Genomic DNA, 16,393 nt, shown 5'->3' with positions numbered 1-16,393 from the left:
CCGTAGATTGTACCTATAGTACCTTGAGGGCCATCGTCATTATTGGTGGTACCTCTCGCGTCTGTTAACGGTTTTCATTATTGACTGGTAATCAGACGATGTTCATGCATGTTCGACTTCAGCTCATGTATTCGCATGCTTGAACCTGTACTTTTGTTCGGGTCGAGATGGAGCGCAAGACCCTGGATTTTGTCTGTTGCAATCCAGGCGTGATTTTATGGATTCTTGTTACATGACTCATTCACTGGATGGATGCGACCATACCTGAGTCTATTCATCGATCCTAATCGGATGGCTGCGCCCATACCATGGATCTAGATTATTATGTACTCTGTTATGGACGGCTGCGACCATACCACATATATCATGTACTTGAGCTATCAGTTGTATCTCTCTCTATGCAGATTCTCGGCGGCAACTACATGTGTTCTTGTAAAGCATTTCACCCCTCTCTCTCTCTCAGGCCTCATGCTTTAGGGGGCATCTGTTACACAGTAATTTGTCACCATTGGTCACCGTCCCTGTTACCCCTTTCCGCACTTTGTAGGACTCATTCCGGGACCTGTGAGCAGTGACATAACTTAAAACCACTTGCATTATGTTCCCCTAAGTATGGACTTCATGTGCCCTGAAGACATCTCCTGCAAAATATCCCTGACAAGTGCCCTTTTTCCATTAGCGCGGGTCCACAATGTACTGCCCGCGCCAATGGGGGAAATCCTCAAAATAGGGCGCGCCAACCAAGTTTGGAAAAGATTTTTAACAAACGCGTGCCCGGATGTTTTTTCCCTTCAAATCATGAAGTTTTTTTAGGATAAAGCTAATCTCTTGGATGTCGAGATTCATCATCTATCCCTTACATCTATCCACAATGGCTTTTTGGGGATAATGCCAATCCATAAGGGGTGTCTTGATTCATTGTATCTTCTTCCCCTTCTCCATCTATAAAAGTCTGTCCTCATGCATTTGACAAGCTAGTTTTGGAGTAATGCTAGTTGTGACAACACTTGTCTTGAGTGATAGTAAGAGTCTTGAAGCATAGGGAGGTTATGTTGCCGGAAGTCTGAGAGAGAGAAGGTCTATTGCAAGACATACATAGTTGCTCGCCCAGCCAGAGGAGAGGTTCAACGTCAGAACCTTGGTTGTATCTTTCTCTGTTGATTATTCATTAATAAACGACTATCATAATGGTTCCGATCTTACTGTTCATTATGATAATGTTTGATCTATTTCCTTTCTGACTGATATATAGTTGTATTTTAGTGGATTTTATGCTTGTATTCGCTTCGTTCTTTGCATGTGCAGGTATCCATTCGTGGGGATCGTGAGGATCGTGACCTGCCGAAGCAAGGGAGCGGGAGTATCAACTCTTCTTCGACATTAGCGTTGGACTCCAAGTTGGTTCTCGTAATCCACTTTCGATTTGCAACTAGGAACTTGCATGGTAGCGTGAATTGATTATTGCTAGACCTAGACCCATTTTGGGCTAGTGGGATCGCCTCTGTCCGCAGAGGGGATTTACCTCTCCAACAACAATGTTGCTAATAATTTTACCAAACCTCTTGGTAGAATCAAGTTTGAATTGTTTAGGGAAGTGTTAGGCATATGTGTGAATCTATTTCTCCATTAAGGGGGAGGGTTGAGATTAATGTTGAAATTTATTAATGGAGTGACGGTTCAACTGAACCTTAGATTAGGAGTTTGTTCCTGATTTCTAGGGTGTTGTTTCAACTTCCCTAATCATGTGTAAATTATATATTTCTCATGTAATAATTATAATGGCAGAGCGTTTTCTACAGAGGCAGTCTCCAGGTGGTGTTCCACACCTATGAGCTGCCCAGGTTTACTTAAATAAATTTGATTCTTCTGTTTTTAACAGACGTTTTGGTATTACCAAAAGTGTTTTCATATTGTGCTTTCACAATACTTGAGGTTACCAAATGAAGATCACTATGGCCTCGTTCGTGATGTTCTTCCTTGGCATATTATGTAACATGTAAGATAAGCATGGCTTTATTTGCATTAATTTTGAAAACTTAGATCTAATGAACTTTGCAGCAATAAGGGATTAGGATGATTAAAACGAGAGCTTCAACCATTCTTGATAGCTTCTCTTTGCTTTAAAGATACACCATTATTTAGAAAAATGGTTGATATATTGCATTATTATGTTAAAGATATAGCTTATTTAGAAAATTCCTCATGTGATTCTTTCATAGATATACGATCTTTCTTTGGAAAATGTCTATTAGATTGTTACCTTTTAAGATATAGTTTTATTTAGAAAAATGCCTCATATATGACATTATTTCTTTAAAGATATATCCATTTTGTTGAAAAATTCCTCATGAACTATATTGTTGTTTTACATATATGCAATTTGGTTCTTTAAAAATGGTCTCGTACATTACATTATTGTTTTAAACATCTAATTTTGTTTTGTTTTAAAAGATATATACATTTATTTCTTGAAATGATTCATAAACTATATTAGTGTTTCAAAAGATAAACAATTTTTTTAATAATCATTTCTTCTAACCATTTAAAATAAATCCAATAGGTATAAATATAAACACGTTTTATTTAGAGGGAGGGAGGATGTTTTGGGAGCTCTCGACTGGTGATTGGGGTTAGGGTTTGAAGCAGACCCGTTCACAGGATTCAGGGATGGGAGAACCCCCTAGATGACAACCCCATAACAGCTTCACTACCGCAGCTACCTTAAACCTCTCACCTTAGTTGTTTATGGCCACAGCCTTCTGGTTAGTTGTATTAACCCTAGATGGTTTTCAGTCCTCCTCACCGACATTCTCTGTTTCTTGCATCAATACTGCAAGCAGCTCTCAGCTAGCTGGATTGATAGTTATGGAGGATCTCGTAGATTATTCCGCAGATCCTACAGAGGGCTTGCCCATTTGGAATCAGCCTGGGACCACAGTGGAGGAATTGTTTTCATTCGACCATGAATTCTCTGAGGAAGTAGAATCCCTCCCCACCATCTCTAGGCCTCGCATTCCCTCCATCTTGCTACCCATTGAAGCCTCGACTATCCAGGATTTCATCTTCCCTCCACTCTTTCCCTGCTCCTTGGCTGTTACAGAGCTCTCGCAGCAGTTTAGGATTCAAGCCCTAGGGCCGGGCTTGGGATTGATTCCCTTAACGGCAGGGTTGTACAAACCCCAAGAAGGTCATCAGCGGGTTTTAGATTCTCAGAGCCGTTTTGTCAGCTCCTTTGGACTCAAGGACTCCTCTACCTGGCAACTTCACATGAATTGGCATCATTCCAGGGCTTTTCGACTCCATCCTAGTTAAAGGCCCTACAGCAGAAAGGTCTTCGGTCTCGCAAGCGGCGATACAGCCTGGTTGATTTACTGAAGGCATGAGCAGCAGACACAAAAAGGCATCTAAGAGGAAAAGGTGTCTCCAACTGAGGAGCAGTGAAATTTTCCTTAAGCTTTTCGAGGACACACAGTTTCTAGAGTCAATGGATTCGGCGGAGAAATTTCTGGTGGGACGTGTCAGAGGAAAGCACTACAGTGTGGAGAGGCTACAAAAATTGGTGATGGAAGTTTGGGGTCATCATCTGATAGAACCCCCCAGGGTACAAACCTTTGTCAAGGGATGGTTTGCCCTGAGATTCAAATGTCTGGCCCATACAAACTGGGTTCTCTCCACTATTTGGCACATCGACCAGGCCCCTGTCCTCCTCTGAAGATGGACGCTGATGTTTGACCCTGAACAGGAAAGAGTGGAGGCTGGGCCTATCTGGGTTCGTCTTTTGGGCCTTCCCTATCATTTCTGGACAGAGGAGATTTTCAGGCGGATTGGGGATGCAATGGGATCTTATCTAACCTTTGATGCCTCTTTTCAAACCACTGGGAGAATGGCCTATGCCAGGATATTAGTTCATCTTGACCTCTCGGATGGACTACCTGAGTACATCAACATACAATGGAGGAATGCTACGAGGAGACAAATGTTGGATTATGAAGGGGTACCCTTCAGGTGTAGGCGTTGTCACAAAGTGGGGCATCTATTCAGAGATTGCCCTCTGAATGGGTGGAATTACAGGAAGGCTGCTAGACAACCTCCTCAGGAATCTCAGGAGAAGGAGGCACAATCACACGGAGAACTAGCAAGGGAGGAACAACCTAGGGCTTCTGAAGATATGCCTATGAACTCCACTCCACACTCAGAAGGAACGATTGCATTATCTGGCTCTGGACTTAAGACCTCGGCTCCGTCACAGAACATCCTGAGGAAGCGGGGCAGGCCGCCGCATCGTCCACCGCCACCGATTCCAGCACCAGCCATGGCAGCCTCGGGTGACTCCAATACTTCGGGTATGAACTCCATTCACTTGATCCCCTCTCATTGCTTTTCTGATGTTAATGAAAATACATTATCTGGGCTGTCTTTGGGACCAAGCATTGTAAATTCTATGGCGGCCTCAGCTCAGATTACTTGTGATATTGCTCCCCCTCGCACATTTCCCCCCTCGCCCCCTTCCCTGTTATGTACCCCCCCCCCCCGATGCCCTCAGCCTCCTTGACTACTCTTTCTGTTCCAAGATACAATACTCGTTGAAGATCAAAGAAACAGGATTAGGATCAAGTTGGCCTTGACTCCATTCATTCCCCTCCCCCTCCTAAGACTCTCTGCGACCCTCCCTCCCAAATTAAGTGTGCACAATCACAAGCGGATCATGATATTATTTTGGGCAAACAATCCACTATTCTTGGGGTCCTTAGAGCCAGAGAAGCACCCTTAGAATCCCCTCCATGAAGATTTTATCCTACAATTGTAGAGGGCTAGCTAGGCCTGAAAAAAACTAGCTCTTCATTGGTTATTCACTTCCAACTCACTGGATATTATCTTCTTACAGGAAACCCTAGGCCCTGTTGTAGAAATCACTCGCACTCTTGAGCGTACTCTCCCAGCATGGAATTTCTCGGGACTGAATGCACATGGCCAATCAAGAGGGCTCGCTTTGGGCATCGATTCTCATTCTATCAAAATTTTAAATTGTTGGGGAGGGGATGGTTTTATAGGGGAAGATTTACATTCGGTAGACTTGCGAATGCCTTTCAGAATCCTCAACATTTATGGGCCTTGTCATAACCGACCAGAGTTCTGGGAACATCTTCTGTGATCGGAATTATTATCAGTTGATAATTTGATTCTTGGAGGGGACTTTAATTTCTCCATAGGACATTCAGAGTCCTGGGGTCATCATGCCCAAAGAGACACCCTCTCGGATTACTTCTCAGCCACTCTAGATGTTCATCACCTGATCGACATTCCCTCAGCAAAGATTCAAGCCACATGGAGAAACAATCGAGTTGGTGAAAATGGATTGGCTAGGCGACTGGACCAGTTTTTAGTCAAAGAACATGTTCTGGATCTGGGACTCAACATAAGGTAATGGGTTGGCTCGGGTGGACTCTCAGACCATTTGCCTATCTACATGGAAATGGAAGGAGGTAGAGCTAGGCCAAAGGGTCCATTTAAATTCTGCTCTACCTGGCTCAAGGAAGCCTCGTTTATCAGCTTGGTGACCGAATTCTGGAAAGCAAACCCTCCAGGGGAGAGGGGAAATGTTACAGCAGGATTTATTAATAACCTCACAGAGCTGAAGAAGATGACCAAACATTGGGCGCACCAAAAAGATTACAGGATGATCAAACTCTGAGACAGGTTGAGCTTGAGTTGGCTGAATTTGAAAATGAGTTGGGTGGACTGTATAGTTCAGATGAGCATAAGGAAAAGATCACATCCCTCTACACGGCCCGTGGAAAAATTCTTAAGGATAGGGAAGATGTCTGGAGGCTGAGGAGCAGGGCTATTTGGATGCAGGAGGGGGATGCAAATACTAAATTTTATCAAAGGTTTGCTAATGGTAGGAAAGTGATTAACACCATATGGCAACTTCAGGACAAACAGGGACAAACAGCCAACACTTTCCCCCAGCTCGCCTCATTAGCCAACTCTCATTTCAAGAAAGCTTACAGTGACCCCAGGGAAGCAAACTTGGCAGAAATCATCAGAGTTGCCCAACTTTTCCCCAGATTTGTGGAGCAAGATGAAGGCAATGATCTGATGCAAGAAGTATCTTTAGAGGAGCTGGAGGCCACTTTAAAATGGTTTAACAAGGACAAAATCCTGGGACCTGATGGTTGGACCATCGAGTTCTATCTAGCCTTTTTTGATTTAATAGGAGCTGATCTCCTTCGGGTAGTTGAGGAATCCAAGGCTACTGGACATCTGGAAGCTGCCATAACCTCCACTTTTATAGCTCTCATCCCGAAATCTGATAATCTGTCTTCCTTTGATGAATACCGCCCTATTTCGCTCTGTAACTGTTTGTATAAGATTATAGCCAAAATTATAGCAAACAGGTTGAAACCCATCTTATTGAAGCACATCTCGCCTGAACAATTCGCCTTCCTTCAGGACAGGCAGATCCATGAGGTGATTGGCATGGCACAGGAAGTTTTACACTCGCTCCACATCAAAAAAAGCAAAGGTATGATTTTGAAGGTAGATTTATCTAAAGCTTTTGACAAAGTGAATTGGTTGTACTTAAGAATGCTTTTAACCCATCTTGGGTTCCCCTTCAATGTTATTAAATGGATTATGGGATGCATCACTAATATCCCATTTAGTGACCTGGTTAATGGAAGTGCATCTCCATTCTTCTTCTCGGCAAGAGGGCTGAGACAAGGCTGTCCACTCTCACTGCCACTGTTTCTTCTGATCATGGAGGGGCTCAGCAAGATAATCAAAGAGGAATACAGGGGAGACAGAATAAAGGGTATAATGATTACCGAGAATTGCACGCTCACGCACCTGCTGTTTGTGGACGACGTTCTGATTTTTCTCAATGGAAGCGTTGGAAACTTGACAATCATCAGAGCTATCTTTTCCTTATTTCAGAAAGCCACGGGGATGACAATTAATGAAGGAAAATCTACTCTAACAGCCACAGCCTGTACCCAGCATGAAATACAATTTGCTCTCCATCGGTTCCACTTTGCATAGATAGGACTAGAAGATAGTCTGAAATATCTGGGGTATAAGTTAAAACCCATTGGATACAAGATAGCTGATTGAACTTTGCTCATTGCCAAGTTGGAGAAAAGACTCATCTTATGGTACCTCAGATATTTATCTCGGGCTAGCCAGCTCACACTCATCAAGAGTGTTTTGGAAGCAACCCCTATCTATTGGATGTCCTTGGCATGGATTCCAAGGGGCATTTTGTCAAGGATTCAAGCACTTTGCTGCAGATTTTTATGGAGGGGTAGTCAGCTGGGAAGAATTTTGCTTGGGTCAAATGGGATGCCCTCACTCTTCCTAAAAAATGGGGAGGCTGGGGAATTAAAAAACTTGATGATTTTTCCTCAGCTCTAGCAGCGAAGCTTGGTTGGCAGCTGGTCACTTCTGACAGCTTGTGGATGAGAGTGGCTTCCTCAAAATATATCGCCCCTTTACAGATCTTGGATTGGATCAGGAGACTGGTCAGAATCACATCTGGAATTTTGATTATTTGGAAGGCAGTCCTGAAGGCTTTGGACCCCATTCGCACAGGCCTCACTTGGAGGATTCATTCGGGACTCAGTGTTCATATTGGAATCGACCCATGGATTGGGTGCAGGAACATGCATAGACTGCCAATTGAACTTCTCATGCATCTCTGAGAGCAAAACGTTACACACATTGCACACATTGCAGATGAGGCAAACTCCACTTTCCTCTTCCAAGCCTGGAAATCAGGCCACCAACTTAACATCCCTCCTCTATGGCAGCAGATCTGGAGGGACTTTACACAGGCTCTCTCAGAGGCGCATATTCGCATTATCGACAGTGAAGATGAGCTCATCTGGGCGTCGGCTAAATCGGGTAGATATTCTCCAAAGGATGGATACTTAGTACTGGCGGAGCCGAGGAAACCACTAGTCCTTCATTCCTGGTGGAAACACCTCTAGAAGCTAAAGGCACCTCCTAGATCCAGATTATTAATGTGGTGCATACTGAGAAATAAAATCCCCACGGGGGATAATCTAATGAAGCGTTCTTACCATGGACCACACTGGTGTTATCTTTGCAACAATGATAGTGAATCTGCATCCCACCTGTTTCTGAACTGCCCTGAAGCTCGCAAGCTGTGGGACCTTGTAACAGCTGCCGCCTCCCCACCTTGTAACTAGCTGGCAGACTCTCTGATAGAGGCCTGGAACTCTTGGTATTCCATAGTCACACCCCACAAATTGCGAAACCTCCCCTTGCTGTTCTGTTGGGCTGTCTGGATAGCCCACAATCTCTTTATCTTTCAGAATACTCCTCCCAGATGGCCTATAATAGCTGCAAAGATCATGGCAGACTATGATCTCATCCCCGATGACCCCCCTCCCCCTCGAACCAGGATCATTACTCAAGAACGGATGGACCCCCTCATGCCATGGGCATACTTTGATGGGGCCGCACAAGAAGACGGTTGTGGTGGGGGTGCCATTCTTCATATATCAGCGAAGCACTCATATAGTTTTCTCATGGGATTGAGGGGCACTATAATTTTGCAGGACTATCAGCAGTAATGCACATTATTCGATTTGATTTGGAGAGAAATTTCCATGCTTTACAACTGTTTGGGGATTCTAAAATAGTTTGCGACTGGTTGAATAAAATTTCTTATTGTTGGTCATACTCTTTGAGACACATTCTGGATGAGACTCTGAGATTGATAACTCATTTTGATTATTTTACATGTAATCACATCTACAGGGAGCGGAACACAGATGTTGACCGCCTTTCCAAAGAAGCTGTGCTCTGGGAGCCAGGCATCTGGATGATCTGAGAACAGAATGATGGAGCCCATTACCAATACTATCATCGGCCGTTTATGGACATTATGGATTAATTTACAGAGCTTTTGATACTATATTTTTGTATATATTTTTTATCACAGTTACTGGACTGGTATGCTGCTATCAAATTTTTTATTAGCACAGTACTTTGGTTTGACTGTTATCTCCCTATGTGGATCAAGGTAACAAGTTTCTTTTTGGTCTGTTGCATGCTATACTTCTTGGATTCATATCACAGTTTTTTGGGCTATTACCTCCCTGCGTGGATTTAGGTAACTAGCTTTGCTGCTTCTCCGGAAGATGATAGACTATCTTTAAATATTTTCTGAATATGCATATGCATCTACAAAATGTAATTTCTAATCTTAATGAAACTACGAATTTTTCCATGGGAAAAAAAAACACGTTTTATTTAAAAAATAACTCATATTATATTATTGTTTTAGCTCAATTATTTTAAAAATACCTTATAATAATGTTAGACTTTAAAAATATACTTCTATTTTAAATAGTCCTTCAAATATGACATTATTGTTTATTTTAAAGATATGTAAATTTTATAATATGCCTCATCTTTTATATCATTGCTTCAAAGATATATAATTCTTTAATGAAACATATCTTGCATATTGCATTATTGTTTTAAAAATATAATTTTTTAAGAAAATGTCTTACATATTTCATTATTACATTAAAAATATACACATTTTGATAATAATAAAAAATGCCTCATAAATTATAGATTCCAAGTTTTTAAGATTTATTGTTTTAAATTTTTTTCTCAAACATGACATTATTACTTTAAATATTTTTTCTTCCAAAAATGACTCATTTGGCATTTATCATTTTAATTTTAAAGAGAACACATGGTTTGAAAAACACCTCATGCATTACATTCTTGTTTTAAACTTTTTATATATACAAAAAAAAAATTCCTAAAATAAATTGATTTGTTTCCCTCCTTCATTACATTCTTACTTTAATTTATATAGAGAGAAATTTTTCTAAAATAATTTGAATTGTTTCATATATTGCTTTAAATGGTAAAGATATAATTTATTTTTAAAGTTGTTTAATACAAATAAGTTTATTACAATATATAAGTTTCACAATATTATAAATTATGATTTATGTGATTTATATTCTAATGAAAGCAATTACAAAATAATAATGCTTCTTATTAACATAATAATTTGTTTTATTATAATAATGCTTCTTATTAACATAATAATTTGTTTCATTAGTTGAGATGTAAGTGTGTTTATTGTACAACTTTTTCCTTTTTCTTCGTTATATATATATATATATATATGTAACAATAATTCACAATACTCTTTCGCACATACTTCTTACAAAATACTAGTTACCAAGTTCCATATTCCTATATATTTAGGACATAAACACTTCTTTATTAAAAGATATCATTAGACAGATATCAATTCTTTTTTATTTTCTTAATAAATGTATCATATATTGCATTACAACTAGTTGCCATGTTTTGGAGCCAAAGAGCAGTCACTGAAAGCCCACTGGATACACAATGGAGCAAGAATATTTTATTGGCCCTAAGTTAAGGCCAAACTAATTTCTTGAAAACGACGATTGTGACAAATAACTTGATGACTGGATCTAACATGCATACAAACATTGCTTCTCAAATGTTTTTCATTATCTTGTATGCAATGCAGACTCGTTCTAATTAACCTACATGGATTCGATACACCATTGCATTGCAACTAATTGTTATGTTTAGGAGCAAAAGAGCACTCGCTTAAAGCCCCGTGGATATGCATGGGAGTAAGAATATTTGTATTGGCCAGAAGTTAAGGCTAATCTAATTTATTGAAAATGACAATCTTGACAGATAACTTGATGACCAGATCTAACATACATCCAGACATTGCTTCTCAAAGGTTTTTCATTGTCCTTTATGCAATACAAACTTTTTCTCATTAACCTCCACAAAGTCGATACACCACCATCTAATTTGTAGGTAATGAAGCAATGGGTTCATAAGTTAAATATCATTATAAGAAAAGAAAATATTTAAAATAATTTATATAAATAGACATTTGCTAAGTTAAAGGGTATCAATGACACAAACTAAATAATCTTCTTCAATATACTATGGAGTTTAATAAGAATAGTTGTGTCTTTGTGTATATGTTGTTGAAATAAACTAAAAACATGTGTTCTTTAGGGTTTGATTAATATTGAAGTAGAAATAATAATAATAGGAAAAAAGAAAAAAAACCACACTTATGATTTATTAAAGTGGTTTTATACATTATGACTATACATTTGTTTGGCTTGTAATGTTGAAATACAAATGCAATTTTTCCGCTTCATACATCAATTTGCAGTTTCTATAAAAACATAATTTCCACTTTAATGGCAAGGTCTACGTTGCCCTACAACATTGTTTCATGGTACATGATACATTTCACATTACCAAATATTAAAAAAAATCATAAAAATTAAGTAATTATGACTTTATTTTAAGTTATTATTATTATTATTTATAAAAATAATTAATATATACACTGATGGGGGTGTTGAGATGCATGCCAGGGAGAGAGGGGAGCGGACTTGTCAGTTTGCCATCACCCCAAGCATTAAAGAGTGGGGTGGCATGGCTAGTTTCTCCCATGTAGTTACACATGCCACATTTAATGAGAAGGTTTTAACCTTGTACATATAATACCTACAAATGAATTCTTTTAAAAAATAGAAAATGTACAATGATGAGAACAAAAAATATACACAAATATTTGTCTCCTAGAACCCAAAACTAGGAAAACTAGATTGATTTTTCATTATATTCTTTTCAATAATACAATACATTATATACATGCCAAAGTATTCATAAACCCCTAATCCATTAACCATAGATTAGAACATAATCGTAATTGCTTTGACTATATCTATAAAACCATGGGAAACACCATCATGCATAAAACCAAGTGCAAAATTGCCCAAAATAATTCTTTCGTGGTGCTACCCTGAACCCCTCGCGAGGGGTACTAACACCCCTCATGCATACCCCGCAACTGTGGAGAGCTACCAAACCCCCCTCAAACCCCCCTTTATTTGTGGTGTATATAAGTCATGCAAATAATATAACACACACCCAACATAATGACAATGCAATTCCTTAATCTGGAAACCTCCAAGACCTCCTCAGCTTCTTGCAATTATCGAGAGTGAATTGCTAATATTTGGTGTCAATGACATGTTGTCAAGCTTCCTGTGGTATTTTTCCATTATGATGCCTACAGCAGTTCCTCAACCAACATGGAATGTTTAAGACCACCTAGTTTGGCCTTCCATCCTTAAGCCCACTTCACGAGTCGAAATCTCTACATTTTCTAAGTATTGGTGAGGTTACATGTATGCACCCTACATGCTTGCTGGTGGGAGGCCCTATACCTGAATTCTTTTATGATTTATGGCAGCTCAACTCCAACAATTATTCTAGTATTTCTTCAACCTTTTTTTTCTAGTTGGCCTTTTAGCTATAGTTCTATTGCGCTAGTTTTCTTGGTTCAGGGTTATCGGACCTCAAGAAAAGAGAGTCTAATTGTCATTCTTCAAAATCTTGTTTATGTGATCAAGGAGCAGGGAAAGAAGCATTCCAAGATCGCTATAGTTGGGTTGGCTTAATCAGTCAAGAAGATTGGAGGTGTGGCTGATGATAGGGAATTGAGAGCGGATGTGAGCAAGAGTCAGGTAGTCTAAAAGGAAGTGATTTTCATCTTCCACCTTTTTAGTATCACAAATCTGACAAATTCTATCGTCCCAGGGAGTCTTGGGAGTAGACCACTGCACAGTCTCACTTCGAAGCTCATGAGAGTTAGTTCTAATCCTAGTTATGCTCATTTTCTTCTTAGTGCTAGTCAACATAGAGAGATAATTCTGGTTATCAAGGGTGGGGTTGATCACCTCCTTATAATACCTTAGCTTCCTTTTACCCTCTAGCTCCTTAGCATCCCACATTTTGTCCTTAAAACTGGAGGTAATAGTATCTTTGATACTGTCCTTGCTTCCCATGATGATCTCCTCCTTAATCCCCCAAAGGTTGAGCCAAGACTGAGCATCCTGATGTCACCCACGCTTGAGGCGCAAGTGGGGGTTTTGACTAAAGTTAGAAGCAATTTTTGGGAGCCTCTTGGATTCCATATTGTGAAGCTTCTTCTTATACATCAAATATCTAAACATAGCTGCACTTTTAATGGGAGACAAGCTAGCTTCGATCAAGAGGATAGGATAGGGATTATTTCCCTTGATCTTGAGGTTATATGTTATGAATTGCTTTTGGATCATCTCAATCTTTCTCCACGAATCCCTGGATATATTGCACCTCCAAACTTCAAATCCATATAAGATAACAAGGGTGACGAGAGTCTCAAAGAGGAACCTTTTTTTACTCCAAATGTAAAGATCGACTGACTTACAGATCTATATTTACAAATATATTCCCAATAATAAAATTTATATTTATAAATATATTCAAACCTATAAAAACAAATAATATAAAATTACATTTTAAGATTAAACTTCAAAATTCAATGACATCATTTATATTTGATGGTAATCATATTTATACGATGACATGGCATGGACAATGCTATAAATGCATCATGGGCATTCACATATCCAATTAAAAGTGTTATTTCTTATCATATCAGACATATTTTTTAATTTAGTTTTAAAATATTTTTAATCCTACTTATAAATTAGAGATTTAGATTTATTTCAAAAGTAAGTATGATTTTCCTAATTTTCTAACTTAATTAATTAATTAAAAAATTTGTGATATGAATATGAGTTATGGTTTTTTGGGCATGTAGTATTAGAGTAGTCTTTAAGTGCGACTTTTTGGAGTTTTTAGCAATTTTTTCTTGAAATCCGGCAAAAACAATTGTGGCCAAATCTTGATTTGTGTTGTTTAAACTGGTTTTTTCACTGCATATATGGATTCAGAACCCTGAAAAACCCTTGAGCCACTTTGATTGTGAAGAGTTCACCTGTCAAACTTGTGATTTCAATGAATCCTTACGAGATTCTAAACAAATTAGATCAGAAAATAAACGAGAAAACTTTCCAAAAAATCGCACTTAAAGATTACTCATATAGTATTAATAAACCATGATATTGGTACATAGTATTGTAACAAAGCCTATTTAAAATTTTAAAATCCAATGATAAAGTGGGAGTAAATTTTCAAAGTAAAAAATCTTGTTATAATTTTGTTATATGATTTTTTTAAATGTACATATGTTTAGCTCATATATTATTTTTTAAATTAATAATAATAATAATAATAATTTAAAATAAGTTATAGTTTAGTTAATTTTTATGATCTTTTTTTAATGCTTTTTTTCCCTAGGAAAAATCGTAATTTTATTAATGAAAACAAAATTACATATTGTAGATGTTTCGCAAAGCATTCCGACAAGCCAGTCAAATACTGGTGATCACATATCCAATAAATAAAAATTGTAACATGTAGATAAACATGTTATCTTTTCTACTTTCTGTCATTCTCATTGAGTTGGAGTGTTTGCTACAAGTGCTAGCTGATTCTCAACATCTTTTCTTGGATTTTCCTTATCTGAGTCTAAGCTTTCCGATGCATGATGATGTTTGTAACCCCCTAGCTCCTTTGCTTCTGGAATCCTCTCCGTCTGCATTGATGGTTCTAGGAGTTCTGATACTGCATGATTTGATTCCTCCTTTCCTGTATTTTCATGTGGATGTTGGACTTCTTCATTGGTAAAGGGTTCCATTTCTTCTTCATCCTCTTCATCATCGGGCAAATGCTGAGGAAATTTCCATCCTTTGGGTTGTTTTCTTGGTTTCTTCTTCCTTCGTGGCTCTTTCTTGGCATCAGGGCATGTTGATTGAAGATGACTTGTCTGTCGGCATATTCGACATCTAAATGTCGTGTTCTCAAAATCAAGAAACTATGTCCAACACTGATTGTTGTGATTCAATAGGATGTGATCTGGCAGACCCTTGCTGAGATCCACTTCCACACAAATTCTGGCGAAAGTGTAGATCCTTTCTTCGACTCTTTGTGTATCTGTTTTGATATATCACCCTAAGAGGTTCCCAATGTTTTCCAGTACTTTGAGATGCTAAAAGTGTAGGGGAAGATTATGCAGCATACCCCATATTGGCATTCTTAAGACTACCATTATATTTGCATTGAATTATGGGAACCATGGGGTCATAAAAAGTCTCGTAGATCCCGAAAACTAAGGGCCTTCTCACAAGATATATTCTCGTTCTTCTAATGATGTGAACTTTACTATGAAAAAACCTTTGGAGCAGAGATGGATATCACTATTTTTTCTCCAAGTTATGAAGATCTAGTGAAAAAGATCCATCGGCTTTGGCCAGAAACTGTTGAATCTTTATATAATGGCTTGGGCTTCATATAATGAGCATATATCATTTGTTTCTGTTAGATCTACAGTCAGTGTTGGAACTTGTGTTCATTGCTCCACAATATAGGGTCTAGGAATGTTGTGTGTATGAATAGGATTTGTGCGGGCAACTGATTTTCCTTTAAGGATGTCTTTGAATGAGGAGCCTCCATTGTTCTATCCTTGATTTAATTATTTTCCCTTTGTAAGAATGGATCCAGACACATCCCTTGCTCCCTTAGATTTTCTTGATCCATAATATCCTCCCCTCAATCTCATATTCAAAATGATGGTGGATGATCGGGAGACATTGTATTCTTGAATGCTTCACTCGTCCTGCATCGATTTTCCACCGCAGATCAGATTTTGTAGGCACTTCGGATAACCGAGGATATGAAATATATTTTGCTTCAAATTTAATACCCGATCAGATGCTTGGACCCATATGAGATGGGATTGCCCATCTGGGGATTTAATAAAATATTGATAGGGTGGTTTTGGATTCGGATCCAGTCTCCTTTGAGGACAAATTTGTATGTCGAGAACCAGATTTGAGCTGAAAATCTTCTCTAAGGGGCAAAACAGGCATTGTGATAGCGTAGGAAAGAGACATGTCATGTTTATCCTCAGATCCATTTAGCCAGAGATTCGATCCATCATAGGATGGATCATGCGGCTCTGTTCCAACCTCAATTTGCATATTCGACAGTACAGGGTCTTTTGCAGGAGGATAGACTCTCGATCGGAGAATTTTTGCCTTGGATCTTTTGTTAGGTCCTCTTCAAGGGAGTAATTCTCGACTGATGTCACTGACCAATTCCCTAATCTAAGGATTGCTTCTCTTGTAGCGTATGGAAAACGGGATAAATTTTTTAGATCAGGATAGGATGCGGCTCTAGTCATATCCCAGCCCTACATAGAATTTTGATGCCCTTGTTCTCCGATTGAAACATCTAACACAAGAAGAAATAGAGCCTTTGTGATCCTCGAAACCCTTGCCATCGCTAAACTTAGAGCTTGAAATCCCCCCCGATCTTTTTTAATGTGGTAACATGAGATGCATCATGAGGTAAATGCTTTTAACGCCTATAGGGT

The sequence above is a fragment of the Pinus tabuliformis genome, chromosome 4_2, assembly GCF_031772625.1.
Source record: "Pinus tabuliformis cultivar Carrire ecotype Pingquan chromosome 4_2, CPIR1, whole genome shotgun sequence".
Lineage (NCBI taxonomy): Eukaryota > Viridiplantae > Streptophyta > Pinopsida > Pinales > Pinaceae > Pinus > Pinus tabuliformis.
Note: the sequence above shows the minus strand (reverse complement) of the source record.